Source organism: Bubalus kerabau, chromosome 1 (assembly GCF_029407905.1).
Source record: "Bubalus kerabau isolate K-KA32 ecotype Philippines breed swamp buffalo chromosome 1, PCC_UOA_SB_1v2, whole genome shotgun sequence".
Taxonomy (NCBI): domain Eukaryota; kingdom Metazoa; phylum Chordata; class Mammalia; order Artiodactyla; family Bovidae; genus Bubalus; species Bubalus kerabau.
Genome location: NC_073624.1, coordinates 183,095,414 through 183,109,873, shown reverse-complemented (window position 1 = coordinate 183,109,873; position 14,460 = coordinate 183,095,414). Strand labels below are relative to the sequence as shown.

The 14,460-nt window shown below is 48.6% G+C and overlaps 1 protein-coding gene and 1 non-coding gene across 2 annotated transcripts in view; one reads left to right on the top strand and one right to left on the bottom strand.

The window, feature by feature from the left end:
* OLFM2 (olfactomedin 2) overlaps positions 1–14,460 on the top strand; it is a 55,731-nt gene that overhangs the window by 21,559 nt on the left and 19,712 nt on the right. The window lies entirely within an intron of this gene.
* On the bottom strand, positions 2,947–3,082 carry LOC129642583 (small nucleolar RNA SNORA70). Its single transcript, XR_008709837.1, has one exon. It is a non-coding gene; the product is annotated as a small nucleolar RNA SNORA70 (small nucleolar RNA).

The following is a 14,460-nucleotide window of genomic DNA, read 5'->3' as shown; positions in this document are numbered from 1 at the left end:
ACGTCACACAGACTCATCACACACAGGGGGTCAGTTCACACTGCAGCACACATGTAGCATCCAGGTCCATGCATGTTCCTCAAACCTACAGCAACACGCTTTGCACATATATGCACATTGATACAGTAGCCGTGTATAAATCCTTGCACACACACACACGGGCACAGAACGAATCACAAATACACTGCCCGCCAGCCAAGGCAGCACATTCAGACGCAGCCTCCCACCCTATGATACTTGCATGTTTACAGCAATGCCCCGACTCTAGGAGATATGTTCTCAGAGAACAGTGCCCCCTGGAGTTGTGCAGTGCAGTGCAGTGCCTGGCCATTCACATTCACGTTTTTTTTCACCCACCTACAGAGCCTTGCACACTCTTACTCAGTCCCTGTTTTATACACTCATGTGTATAGTTCCATACACTTGCTGATGCTTGCACATTTAGGCCTGTACTTGGCTACACACTCACGTGTGTTCTTGGCCACATGGACACAGATGTGCCACTCATCCATCTCACACACTCAGGCTGTGTGCCAGTCAGCGCAGGCAAGGCTGTACTGCCTAACACACAGTCCCCAAATCTCAGTGGTTTAGCACAACCAAATGAGCAGCTGCTCATGCTACATGCCGGTTGGCAGGGGTCTCTGCTTCATGTGGCCAACTGCTGGAGGCTTCTCATCTCATGCACTTCCACAGTTACTGAGGCAAGAATGTGGCAAATCACGCACTGGCTGTTAGAGCTCTTCCCTGGAGATCACTTCCACCCACACGGCATTGGCTAAAGGAAGTCCCAGGGCCACACTGGGGAAGTAGAGTCTTATCCTGAGCCCAAGAGAGAACTGGAAAATTTTTGAACACTTCTACCAGCTGCCACAATCTGTTTCACATTTGAAGAGATACTCACAGATGCAGGTACACACACACACACACACACACACACTTTATTTCTTCCCTTACGGACTGGTCTTTGGGACCTAATCCCCTCCATGGGACGGGACAGGAGTGTTTGCCTCCAGAGCTCCCTTGTCTCATCGTATGTCCGAGGGGTCTCCCACCCCCTTCAGAGCTGGGGGGTCCCAGGGTAACAAGTTTCCAAGCCGGACGGAGCTATTGTCAGAGCTGAGAAAACAGCATACACGCCTTCTCTGCCCCCAGAGTGGGCGGTATTTTTCCACAGACGCTGGGGAAGAATAGTAATAGGCATTGAGAGATCTCCGTATTGGCCGAGAACCTTCCTCATCTCAGCAGCTGCATTGGAAGAGGAGCCCCGAGGGGAGAAGGCAATTCCAGAGAGAGCCCAGTCCTCTCCACCCGTGCATCCTCTCGTTGCCACCAGGACCCTCTCTTTCCCCTCTCATGGCCCACCCCACTCCTCCTCTGACTATTTGAATATTCTGAGGCAGGAAACTCATGAATATTTATAAGGGCCTGGCAGTGAGGGAGATAAAAAAAAAAACATTTGGAATTTATGAACCAGGATCTGTCTATAAATAACAGGCCTGTGACTGGCGGGGCTCTTCCCTTACCCACCACATTCCTTTGACTTCAGCTCCAGCCCCATCCAAGCCTCCCAGAGCTGTCCCTCCCCCCTTCACACACACATGCACACACACACATGCACACACAGAGCTTGGCTGTGGATGCATAAATCCTCTTCGTCCTGTGCGCTGTCACACACACACTTTCCCACACAGCTGAGCACACACACATTCCCACCTGTCTGAGAGCTGGTCCGCTGCCTTTCTTCCACACACAGACACTCACATGCAAAATTTGCCTGAACATGTCCAGGCAGCCTCCTCTGGTGTTGGTGTCCAGACAGATCCAGGCATTCGGTCTCAGACCAGCACACACAACTCAGAATCCCATACAGTCACACACACACCCAAAGAGATGCCTGTGGACCACTCTTGGACCCACCAAGCATGGCACGTCCCTTGGCGGGTCTCAGTGTCCTCATCTCTGTGGGGGTGGTGCTGAGAGTCCCTGCCTCGTAGGGTATTGGGCAAATTCTTTTTTGGCCATCCCATGTGGCATGTGGGATCTTAGTTCCCTGAGCAGGGATCAAACCCGTGTTCCCTCCATTGGAATCATAGAGTCTTAACCACTGGACCTCCAGAGAAGTCCTGCTATGCAAAATTTTTTTTTTTTTTTTGGATAGGAAAGTAGGATTTATTGGTGGGCATGAGTAGGTGGCTCAGTGGTAAAGAATCCACCTGCAGTGCAGGAGACCTGGGTTCCAGCCTGAGATGAGGCTGACCCTGCTTAGTCTCCTCTCCCTGACCTGCCACCTGCAGTGGGTGGAAAAAGAAGGTATTAATGCTACCAGTGGGGCTTCCCCAATGGTTCAGCGGTAAAGAACCTGCCTACAGTGTCGGAGACGCAAGAGATGAGGGTTCGATCCCTGGGCTAGGAAGATCCCCTGGAGGAGGGCATGGCAACCCGCTCCAGTATTCTTGCCTGGAGAATGCCATGGACAGGGGAACCTGACAGGCATAGGGTCGCAAAGAGTTGGACGTGACTGAAGCGACTTAGCACACACGCATAAGTAAGGTGGGGACAGCACCCAGGCTCTCGTGAACACAGGGCCCACCATTTGTCCAGAGGGCAGTGATTAAGGATGGATTTGACCCCGTAGACATCTGGAATGAGCTGCTTTTCTGCCACCATGTTTCCAAGTTCATCCACGTTAAACTTAGTAAATCCTCACTTCTTGGAGATGTAGATCTTCTGAGCAACCCTATGGTTGGCCAGGGAACTTGAACTTTGCCCTGCGGAGGTCCTCAATCAAACACTTCCTGTTCTGCAGCTCGGTGCAGATGGACATTTTGACCTGCCCAGTATGGACCCTGGCCACTGTGCCCTGGGGCTTTCAAAGGCTCTTCACACACCTGTCTGGAGGCTAGACTGGGACTAGCATGCCATTCATGAATGTCCACTGGAAAGGACTGTCTCCAAGGTCCCTTAGGGCAACTGTATAGACAACAGGCTGCCTACACTACCAAGGGGGCTGCTGTTTGCAGCCATTGAACACTGAAGGCCCCCATGGGGAAAAGAGAACTGTTGGATTAATTGGCTGAAAATATGCACATTTTTTAAAGTAACCAATGAATACCTGCGGTATGCAAGGTAATATTCTAGGCACTGGTGATACAGCAGTGAACAAAAACAGGTTAAGACCCCTGCCTGACATTCCAGAAAAGAAGAGAGATAACACACAAAATTAATGCATAAATGATGTAGTGTGTTGGAAGCTGATAAAGCAAAGAAGGAAATGGGTGGTGCTGAAACATTCGTTGTTTTGACAGGGGCAAGGTGGGGGGGTGCTGTCAAGGAGGCCTCTTGAAAAAATGACGTTAAATAAAGGAAATGGAAGGACATTTTCCAGGCAGGGGGAATAGTGGGTGCAAAACTTGATGTAGAAGAAGCGTGCCTGGGGTGTCGTAGGAACAGTGAGGAGACCTGTGAGGCTGAAACAGTGAGTGAGGGGGAGCGTAGAGGAGGTGAGGGCAGAGGGGTGACAGGGGCAGATTATGCAAGGCCTTGTGGGCTGTGGGAGAACTTTGCTATTTACAAGTGAGGGTGGGAGTCATAGAGGCTTCTGGTCAGAGGGAGAATATGATCTGACTTATGCTTGTAGGTGGCCTCTATTTGCTGCAGGGGGGAACGCACTGTGGGTGGCGAGAGTGGGATCCAAGGGACCAGGGCAGAGGTGACTGCACTAAGATGTCCATCCAGAGAGCAAAAAGTGCATAGATTCTGAGTGCAGAGAAGTAAAAGAAAAAGATGGGTTTCCCAGGTGGCGCCAGTGATAAAGAACCTGCCTGCCAATGCAGGAGATGCAAGAGACGTGGGTTCGATCCCTGGGTTGGGAAGATCCCCTGGAGGAGGGCATGACAACCCACTGCAGTATTCTTGCCTGGAGAATCCCATGGACAGAGAATCCTGGAGGGCTACAGTCCATAGGGTTGCTCAGAGTCAGACATGACTGAAGCGACTTAGCACACACACGTAAGAGAAAGAGACATTTAAAGTTGTTTCTAAATGAATGCATTTAAAGGATTCATTCTTTAATTCCAGAAATGTTTATTGAGCACCTACTGGGTGCTAGGCCCCATTCTGGCTTGCAGATACAGCAACACAGAAAGCAATAAGCATCCTTTGGATGCTGCCCTTGGAACGCTGAGAGCATCACATGGGAGACAGACAAGAAACAAGATAAATTTTAATGTAGGGTCAAGGGGCAGTACATTTTATGCAGTAAAATGCAGCAGAGCAAGCCTTGGAAAGTGATAAGGACTGCACATTGTAGGCTGGGTGGACCGGGCAGAATTGGGGATACGTTTTGAAGCAAGAGCTGTTCTCGGGATTAGCTGATAGATGGCCTGTGTAGGTGGAAATGACAGAACCTGGTGCCTGGGTGTGAAGTTGAGCTTTGAAGGGACACTCACATAAATGCCCTCTCCTGTTGAATGCTCATTGTTTCTCCCCATCTTAGGTTGGGTTTGTGAGAAGCAGAACCCAAGACGGGGATTTGGAGCACATGACTAATTGTGAGTAGGGGGAGGCGTAAAGAGCAATGGGACCAGGAAGGGGACTCAGGTACACTGGCCTGATCCACAAGGATGGGGGAAGCTCTGGAATGTAAATTGCATTGCCGAGGGGTAGGCTTTGGCATCAATTAACCATTGGCTGCTCCTAGGGGTGGAGGAAGCCTCTGAGGCATCTCAGGCATGTGGTAGCTCCCGAAAGCCAAGGGCAGGTCTCCAGAGAAGGTCAGCAGTGCTAGCTCTGAGCTTCCACTCTCAGCATCTGTGGGGCGGGTGTGCCCCATCATAAGGAGATCTGGGCAGAGCCCCAAGAACATCTACACCCCCAGGCTCTAACAAAGAGGGTCACGGGAACACCAGACATTTATGCCAATCACAGCGCAGATGTCTGACACCAGAACCCGTTCTCAGCTCTCTTGGGATGAAAATCAGGCCAACTTGGCACTGGGGCTCCCCTGACACAGCTGAGATCCTTTCTGGATTCATTAACTGCCGGAGGCTCAGCCCTCCGCTTCCCAGACTTGCCTAGGAATTGCAGAAGGGAGCTGTGAGGAAAAGATACAGTCTGGAAGCAGTTCTGAATAGCTCACCTCATTCTCCCATGGTCCTAGAGGAAGGCACTGCCATCACGCCCATTTGGCAGATGCAGAAACGGTGGCACAGAGTAGTTGAATCACTTGCCAAGGTCACATAGCTAGAAACTGGAGGAGCCAGGATCTGAACTCAGGTCTTCATGGTCTGGGATCTTTGTGCTTCTGAGACACATTCAACTGCCTTAGACCCCATGTGTGTTAGTCACTCAGTCTCCAGGCAGGAATAGTGGAGTGGATTGCCATCCCCTTCTCCAGGGCATCTTCTGACCATGGGACTGAACCCAGGTCTCTTGCACTGCAGGCAGATTTTTTTACTGTCTGAGCCACCAGGGAAGCCCACCTTAGAGCCCATGTGTGTGTGCTGTGTGCTAAGTTGCTTCAGTCGTGTCTGACTCTTTGCAATCCCAAGGACTGTAGCCCGCCAGGCTCCTCTGTCCATAGGATTATCCAGACAAGAATACTGGAGTGGGTTGCCATTTCCTTCTCCAGGGGATCTTCCTGACCCAGGGATCGAATTCGTGTCTTTGGCATCTCCTGCATTGGCAGGTGGGTTCTTTACCACTAGCACCACCTGGGAAGCCCTTAGACCCCATGACCCCTTCGAAACCTGAAACCCCTGCCTTCACCTGAGAAGGGATGGGAAGAAGGGAGGAAATCCCTGAGAGAATAGAACAGAGAGTGTATGGAGGGTAGGAGAGAAGGAGGTCATCTGGAGGACTCAGAGTAGGTAGGAGGTATTCATTTGTCCATGCATTTGTTCATTCATTCATGTCCTGATGATGCCTGCCTATCTGTCCAGCATGTGCTGGTACTGGGGCCACAGCAGGAAAGAGCACCTAGTTCTGCCCTTTTAGAGCTCACAGCCTGAAAGAGCATGCAGACACTCACCCGGGCAAGAAAAACTATGAGATATAAGAACCTTGTAAGAAGGGAGGGGTGGGGACTTTGGAGACACACATAGAGGGGACCTTGACCCATCTGCAGAGATGGGGAGGCTTTTCGGGGGTGGTAATGTTTCAGAGGTGGCCTTCCCAGGTGGTAAAGAATCTGCCTGCCAATGCAGGGGATGCAGGTCGACCCCTGAGTCAGGAAGATCCCCTGGAGAAGGAAACAGCAACCACTCCAGTATTCTTGCCTGGGAAATCCCATGGACAGAGGAGCCTGGCAGGCTACAGTCCATGGGGCTGAAACAGTCAGACATGACTTAGAGACTAAACACCAACCATGTTTACTCTGAACCCTGAAGGATGCAGAGATTTTGGACAGTCCTGGGGTAGCTGGTAGATGGCAGAGTAGAAACACCAGCCTCTCTACAGTGCCACAGAATTTGGTTCGTAATTCCAGCTCTACTACTTAATTTACAGAGCAAGCAGCACCACTTCAAGGTCTTAAAAATTATTGTACAAACGTTTATTGAGCACCTGTGAAGTGAAAGTTGCTCAGTCGTGTCTGACTCTTTGCGACCCCATAGACTATACAGTCAATGGAATTCTCCTTCACGGGAATGTAAAATATATTATAGTCAATAATATTATAATAACTTTGCATGGGCACAGATGGTAACCAGGTTTCACATGGTGGTCATTTCACAACATATAAAAACATCTAATCATTATGTTGTATATTTGAAATGAGTGTAATATTGTAAGTGTATATATTTATATTTCAATAAAAAATAATGAAATGAAAAAAAAAAGGAGTTCTCCAGGCCAGAATACTGGAGTGGGTAGCCCGTTCCTTTCTCCAGGGGATCTTCCCAATCCAGGGATCGAACCCAGGTCTCCCACATTGCAGGTGGGTTCTTTACCAGCTGATTGCCACCAGGGAAGCCCAAGAATACTGGAGTGGGTAGCCTATCCCTTCTCTAGGGGATCTTCCCAACCCAGGAATCAAACCAGGGTCTCCTGCATTGCAGGCAGATCCTTTACTAACTGAGCTATGAGGGTTATTGAGCACCTACTATGTGCCAAGTGCTATTCTAGGCACTGGGAACATGGTCGTGACCAAGACATAAGGTCCTTGTATTTGTACACTTCTTCCCTAGTGCGTCATACACTACACCAGCCAACAAATATAGTTTGATATCCGCTGTCACAAATGCCAGGCACAGAGTTGGGGCTTGAGAAAGTCTCCTTCATAGTTAAGAGTCACCTAAGTTTAATGTGGCTGATAAGGGACTAGTCTCCAAAATTTACAAACAGCTTATGATGCTTAACAGCATCAAAACAAACAGCCCACTCAAAAAATGGGCAGAAGATCTGAATAGACATTTCTCCAAAGAGAACATGCAGATGGCCAACAGGCACATGACAATATGTTCAACATCGCTGGTTATTCGAGAAATGCAAATCAAAACTACAATGAGATATCATCTCACACCAGCCAGAATGGCTATCATCAAAAAAATCCATAAAGAACAAATGCTGGAGAGGGTGTGAAGAGAGGGGAGCCCTCCTTCCCTGTTGGTGGGAATGTAAATTGGTACAGCTGCTATGGAGAACAGTATGGAGGTTCCTTATAAAACTGAAAATAGAGCTACCAATGACCCTGCAATTCCATTCCTGTGCATATTCCAGAGAAAAACATGATCTGAAAGGATACATGCATTCCAGTGTTCACTGTATTGGCTGTTTACAATAGCCAAGACATAGAAGCAACCTAAATGTCCATGGACAGAGGAATGGATAAAGAAGGTGTTGGGGGTGTGTGTGTGTGTGTGTGTATGTGTATATATATATGTATGTATATATATATGTATGTGTATATATATATATATAATGGAATATTACTCAGCCATAAAAAAAATAAAATAATGCCATTTGCAGCAACACGGATGGACCTAGAGAGTGTCATACTAAATGAAGTAACTCAGACAAAGGAGAAATATCATGACATCTCTTATATGTGGGATCTAAAAAGAAATAGTACAAATGAACTTACTTACAAAACAGAGACTCACCGACTTAAAACATGAATGTCTGGTTGCTGGGGGGAATCGATAGTCAGGGAGTTTGGGAAGGTTATGTACCACTGCTACATTCATAATGGATAACCAACAAGGACTTATTGTATTAGTACATGGAACTCTGCTCAGTGTTATGTGCCAGCCTGGATGGGAGGTTTAGGGGAGAGTGGACACATGTATATATATGCTGAGTCCCTTCACTGTTCACCTGAAACTACCACAACATTGTTAATCAGTTATACCCCAATACAAAATTAAAAATTTAAAGTTTGAAGGAAAAAAGTCACCTCCTTGGGGAATTTCCCAGTGGCCCAGTGGTTAAGACTCCGTGCTTTCATTGCCAAGGGCATGGATTTGATCCCTGATTGGGGAATTAAGAGCTCGCATGCTGCATGGTGCGGCCAATAAAAGGAAAATTCAACAAGAAAAAAAAAAATCACCTCTTCAAGGAAGCCTTCCCTGATTACCTCCCTTAAAGAAGAATCCCTGTTCCTTCAAAGACTTATTATTGTGAGGCATAAAATGGGACATTTGACCAGAGCAGAATTTAGAAAGAGGCAGCCTGGGTCCTGAGTTAGGTACCCTTACCTTGCTCTTGGTATCTGAGGGAAATTGACCCCTGAAAACTACATTTCCCAGGTTCCCTTGCTCACTGGCTTCCTGTTAGGTTTGGCCAACGGGAAGCCGTGGTAGGAGTTGTAGGTGGGAGGAAAAGAGAAGTCAGGGGATTTCTGTCCCTGTTACTTAGCTGCAGTAGTGGTCTTGTGTCCCTTCCTTGGGTCTAGCTCTAGTAACCCCCTTTGCCCTGCCAACCTCGCAGCTTATTACAATTGCTATTCTTCTGATCACTTTACCTTCCCCACCTCCCTCATCCAGCCCTTCTGGGTCCTTGGCACCACACTCCCGATATTAAATTTTCTCCATGGAACTATCTAGCGTGGCTACTGTCTCCCAACAGACCGATGGCATGTCAGGTTCTGCTACTTTCCTCCCTGACCTTTGACTTAGGACACCCCCTGCACCCCACAACTGTTGTGAGATGAAAGGAGACAACCCTATCAGGGGGTGACCTTCCATAGTTCCGTTTTTTCTTTTAATATTGTTTTGTTTTTGCTGTGATTACTTTTAGGATTATCTTTAACTTATAGCAAGGGATTTGTGTGTATATGCTTAGTTGTGTCCGACTCTTTGCAACCCCAAGGACTGTAGCCCACCAGGCTCCTCTATCCAGGAAATTTTCCAGGCAAGAATACTGGAGTGGGTTGCTATTTCCTTCTTCAGGGGATCTTCCCCACCAAGGGATTGAACCCAAGTCTCTTGCATCTCCTACATTGACAGGCAGATTCTTTACCACTTCACCACCTGGGAAGGCCCCCGCCTTTTTAAAATTAATTAATTTGGCTGCACTGGGTTGCAGGATCTTTCATTGTAGCACACGGACTCTCTAGTTGTGATGCATGTGCTCAGTAATTGCATGGGCTCAATTGCTCTTAGTTCAGAGATCAGGGCTCAAACCCATGTTCCCTGCATTGCAATGCAGATTCTTAACCACTGGACCACCAGGGAAGTCTCCTTCCACAGTTCTTATCACTCATGGTTTGAAGCTCTGTGTGCCACTCACCTCCACTACAATCCTAAGAGGTGGGTGCTGCTGTTGGCCCTGTTTTAAAGATGGGAAACTGAGGCACAGTGAGGTTCAAGTTGCTTGCTGAAGGTCATGTGGCTAAGAGGTGACTCTGGGAATTTCCTCAGGCATAGATGTGCATGCATAATGCCTCCCAGGTGGCTCTAGTGGTAAAGAATCTGCCTGCGAATGGAAGAGATGCAAGAGACTCGGGTTCAATTCTGGGTTGGGAAGATGCTATGGGGAAGGAAATGGCCACCCATTCCAGTATTCTTGCCGGAAGAATCCCATGGACAGAGGAGCCTGGCAGGCTACAGTCCATAGAGTAAAAAAGAGGTGGACACAACTGGAGCGACTTAGCATGCACGCACGCACATGGATGGCACTTAGCAAGGCTGATGATAATGTTAACCATTCCATATAAGGCCGGATCTCTGGTGAGTGCAGGTGATGCTGAAACTTCACTTGGGACGGACGTAGGAGCCAGCGGCCACAATGCATGCTGATTGAAGGCCCTTCCGAGACCCGCCACCTGGCAGAACAATCCCCGGGCTCCTGCTGGCTCCTGTCCCAGCCCCGGAGGAGAGGGTGCAAAGGGCCTCTCTGTAGCAGCTTTGGCTGGGAGCAGCTGCTTCGTGCTTAGCCAGGATCGATTTCCCTTCAAGTGGCCCGTTCTTGCTAACAAAGGGCTCCGGTGACCCTGGTGGCCAGCACTGCCTCCTCCCCTTTCTGAGCGGAGGATGGGCCTCGTGGCTGGGGCTGTTTTCTCTGAGATCTATTTCTTTGAAAGCTCTGGAAAACTCCAAAGCAGGGGCTGAATCAGCCCCCTGATGTGCTCAGTTGAATCTTGCTGGTGGATATTTTCTGCCTCTCTGTCTCACTCTGGCTGATCCACCCTCAACCATCTTCCTGACCAGACCTTTTCCCTGCTCACACGTGGTCATGGGCTGAATAGTTCTCCCCCTCCTCCCTCACTGCAAACAGATTCATATATTTGTTTTATTTGTGGCTGTGCTGGATCTTTGTGCCTGACGGCTTTCTCTAGTTGCGGTGCTCAGGATTCTCGTTGTGGTGACTTCTCTTGTTGTGGAGCGCGGGCTCAGTAATTGCCCCTTGGCATGTGAAACCTTCCTGGACCAGGGATTGAACCTGTGTCCCCTGCATTGGCAGGTAGATTTTTAATCCCTGGACCACCAAGGAAGTCCCACATCAGTACTATGCTTAGTGCTGTAGTACAAGTGGGGAAATGGAGGCCCAGAGTGGTTAAGTCATTTGCCCAAGGTCACACAGCAGAGCTGAGTGGACCTCAGGCAACCTGGCTGCAGAGTTGGCACCCTAAATGACCATGCTCTGTTGCCTCACCTTGGCTGGGGGAATTGAATGCCCATCTTTGAAACCCTGGAATATGTATCCAAGGTGTAACCAAATGATCAAAGCTTTGGACCCCAAATTAACTTGCCACCCCCAGAGGCGCCCATGGAGCCTCCGGAAGTCAGTTTCAGACAGTGCTGATGCTTGGCTGTCCCTGTGAGTTATTAGCCAGCAGATCGTCACCTCCTGACTGCACTGTCCAGCCTTCAAGGCCTCCCTCCCTTCATCCCTCGCCCAGGAGCCTCATAGCGAATGCCTCCATTTTGTGCCAGGGCGTCCCTGGCTCCTAGTGTGAAATTCCTGAGCCAGCCACGGAAGATCAATTTCCCCCATGACGACCTTTTCCACGCACCGCTGCATTGATTTCAGGAATCCAACCTCAGCCAATGGGCCCATCCCCCACAGCGGGGACTGTTGGCGGCAAATTTATGCCCAGGCCAGAAATTGAATTCCTGTAAGTCAGGAGAAGTGTCAGAAAAGCTCACCCAGGCTCATTTTTACTTCTGACAAACTTCGGGTGAGAGATTAAACCTGGCTCGGTGTCTTTCAGCTGCAGGGACCATGGTTGCGGGGTTGGTTGGGGGGAGCAAGATGACCTCGACGTGTACATTTTTCTTCCACTCCCTGGCTTCCCCTTGGCCTCCCAGAGCTGAGAAATAAAAAAACAGCCAGACTCCCAATGCCTGTTTGGCGTAAGGGCATTCCCATTTCTGACTAACTAATGTTAAAAAGGTGCATGCTGTATGTACCCAAAGGCAGGTCTCTTGGTCCCTGTGGCAAATATTGAGTCATTCAGAGGGATGGGAAATAAAACTCTAATTCATTTCTGGGTTTCCCAGGTGGCTCAGTGGTAACGAATCTACCTGCCAATGCAGGAGACACAGGTTCGGTCCTTGGGTTAGGAAGATCCCCTGGAGAAGGAAACGGCAACTCAGTCCAGAATTCTTGCCTGGGAAATCCATGGACAGAGGAGGCTGGTGGGCTGCAGTCCATGGGGTCAAAAAAGAGTTAGACACAATTTAGTGACTAAACAACAACAATAACAATTTATCTCCATCACCAGCCATGCCACTTTTTACACCAGGTCCTGAGGCTGCTTCAGCCTCGGTAAACTTTGCAAGGTTCTTCTAATTAAGCTTCCTCGGGTGACAGAGAGGACATCAAAATGTGGGTAATTCCATAGTTCCCTCACCCCTCCACTCCGCCCCTGCCTGAAAGCTGGGGAGGGAGAAACAGAGAAATCAAATGATGGCACTGGCAAGGAAGAAACCCCCATCTTGCTAGAAAGATCTCTCTCACATGCCTTTGAAAATGAGACATCTGATGCAGATGTAGTCACTTCCCTTTGGTACAAAAGCCCCTAAATATTAAAGAAATAAATCCTTGATGTCTACAAAGAAGGGATCAAAAACGAACCTTTCTGAAAGGAGAAGAGCTTTTATTTCTCTGTGAACTTTTCTAGATCTAGCCTCTGGCAGGAATGCCTGTGGAACATGGAGTGCGGAAGATAAAGAAATAAATGACTGTCATTCACGTGTTCATTCATTCAGGAAGTGTCTGTGCAGCAGCTACTGCGTGCTAGGCATCAGGCTGGGAGCCAGGGAAGCCTCAGGGAGAAATTAGAACCTGGTTCCTGCCCCTTCAAAGCCAGTGGGACCTGCTACAGAATCTCTGATCAGTAGTCGTCAAAACTGCCAAGGTCATGAAAATCGAGGAAAGATGGAGAAACTATGACAGACCAGAGATTAAGGGAGTGCTACAACTAAATGCAGTGTGGGATCCTGAATGGGAGTCTGGACCAGAAAAGGGACATGAGTGGAAAAACTGGTGTGTGTGTGCTCAGTCGTGTCTGACTCTTTGTGACCCCATGGACTGTAGCTCGCCAGGCTCCTCTGTCCATGGGATTCTCCAGGCAAGAATACTGGAGTGGGTTGCCACTTCCTTCTCCAGGGGATCTTCCTGACCCAGGGATCAAACCTGGGTCTCCTGCATCGTAGGCAGATTCTTTGTTGCCTGAGCCACCAGGGTACCCCTGGAAAAACTGGAGGAATCTGAGTAAAGTCTGGAGTTTAATGAGTGATGAACCTGAACTGGTTTCTTAGTTGTGACAAATGTCCCACGAATATGTAATAGGTTAGCAACAAGGGAAATTGGGTGAGGGGTGTATGTAAGCCCTCTCTTTACAACTTTTTTGTAAATCTAAAATCCTTCAAATATAAAAAGTTTATTTTTAAAAAGTCAGCAGGAAGGACTTCCCTGGTGATCCAGTGGTTAAGACTCCACTCTTCCAATGCAGAGGGCAAGGGTTTGCTCTCTGGTTGGGGAACTAAGAGCCCACATGCCTCACAGCATAAGTGTGTGCTAAATCGCTTCAGTTGTGTCCGACTCTGTGACCCCATGAACTGTAGCCTGCCAGGCTCCTCTGTCCAAGGAATTCTCCAGGCAAGAATACTGGAGTGGGTTGCCATTCCCTCCTCCAGGGGATCTTCCCAACCCAGGGTTCGAACCCATATCTCTTACATCTCCTGCACTGGCAGGTGGGTTCTTTACCACTTGTGCCACCTGAGAAGCCTGAATAAAATAAAATAATATGTAAAAAGTTAAACAGTCAGCAGGGGACCTAAGACAGTTCTAGAACAGTGCTGTTTCCATTTGTTGTTTTCCAATCGCTCACTCGAGCGGGTCCGACTCTTTGTGACCCCAGCATGGACTGCAGCACACCAGGCTTCCCTGTCGATCACCAACTCCCAAAGCTTGCTCAAACTCATGTCCATTAGGTCGATGATGCCATCCAACCATCTCATCCTCTGTCGCCCCCTTCTCCTCCTGTCCTCAGTCTTTCCCAGCATCAGGGTCTTTTCCATGAATTGATATAAAAACTCCCACTGACTGGACATTCACAATATACCACACACTGTGACTAACTCTTGACATGTACTAATTCATCATTTTGACAAGAATTTTGAGAAGCCTGGCCATTATGATCCCAACTTTTAGATGAGGAAGCAGAGGGGCGAAGAAAGGCACAGAGGGGTTAAGCTACTTGCCCAAGGTCGCACAGGAAGGAGTGGATCAGAATTGGGGCTGAAGCAGCCTGTACTGATGAACTCTATAGCCGCCTGTTCATGCACGGGTATTTAGTGAGCAGCTAAGGTATCTTAGAGGCTGGTAAGAGAAACAGAACTCTTTTAGGGCTTTCAGGGATCTTAATTCAAGCAATTGGTTTAGTTTTATTTGTTTACTTTTTGGCTGCTTGGCATGCAGGATCTTAGTTCCGTGACTAGGAATTGAACCTGTGTCCCCTGCATTGGAAGCTTGGAGTCTTAACCACTAGCCCACCAGGGATGTCTCTTTCCA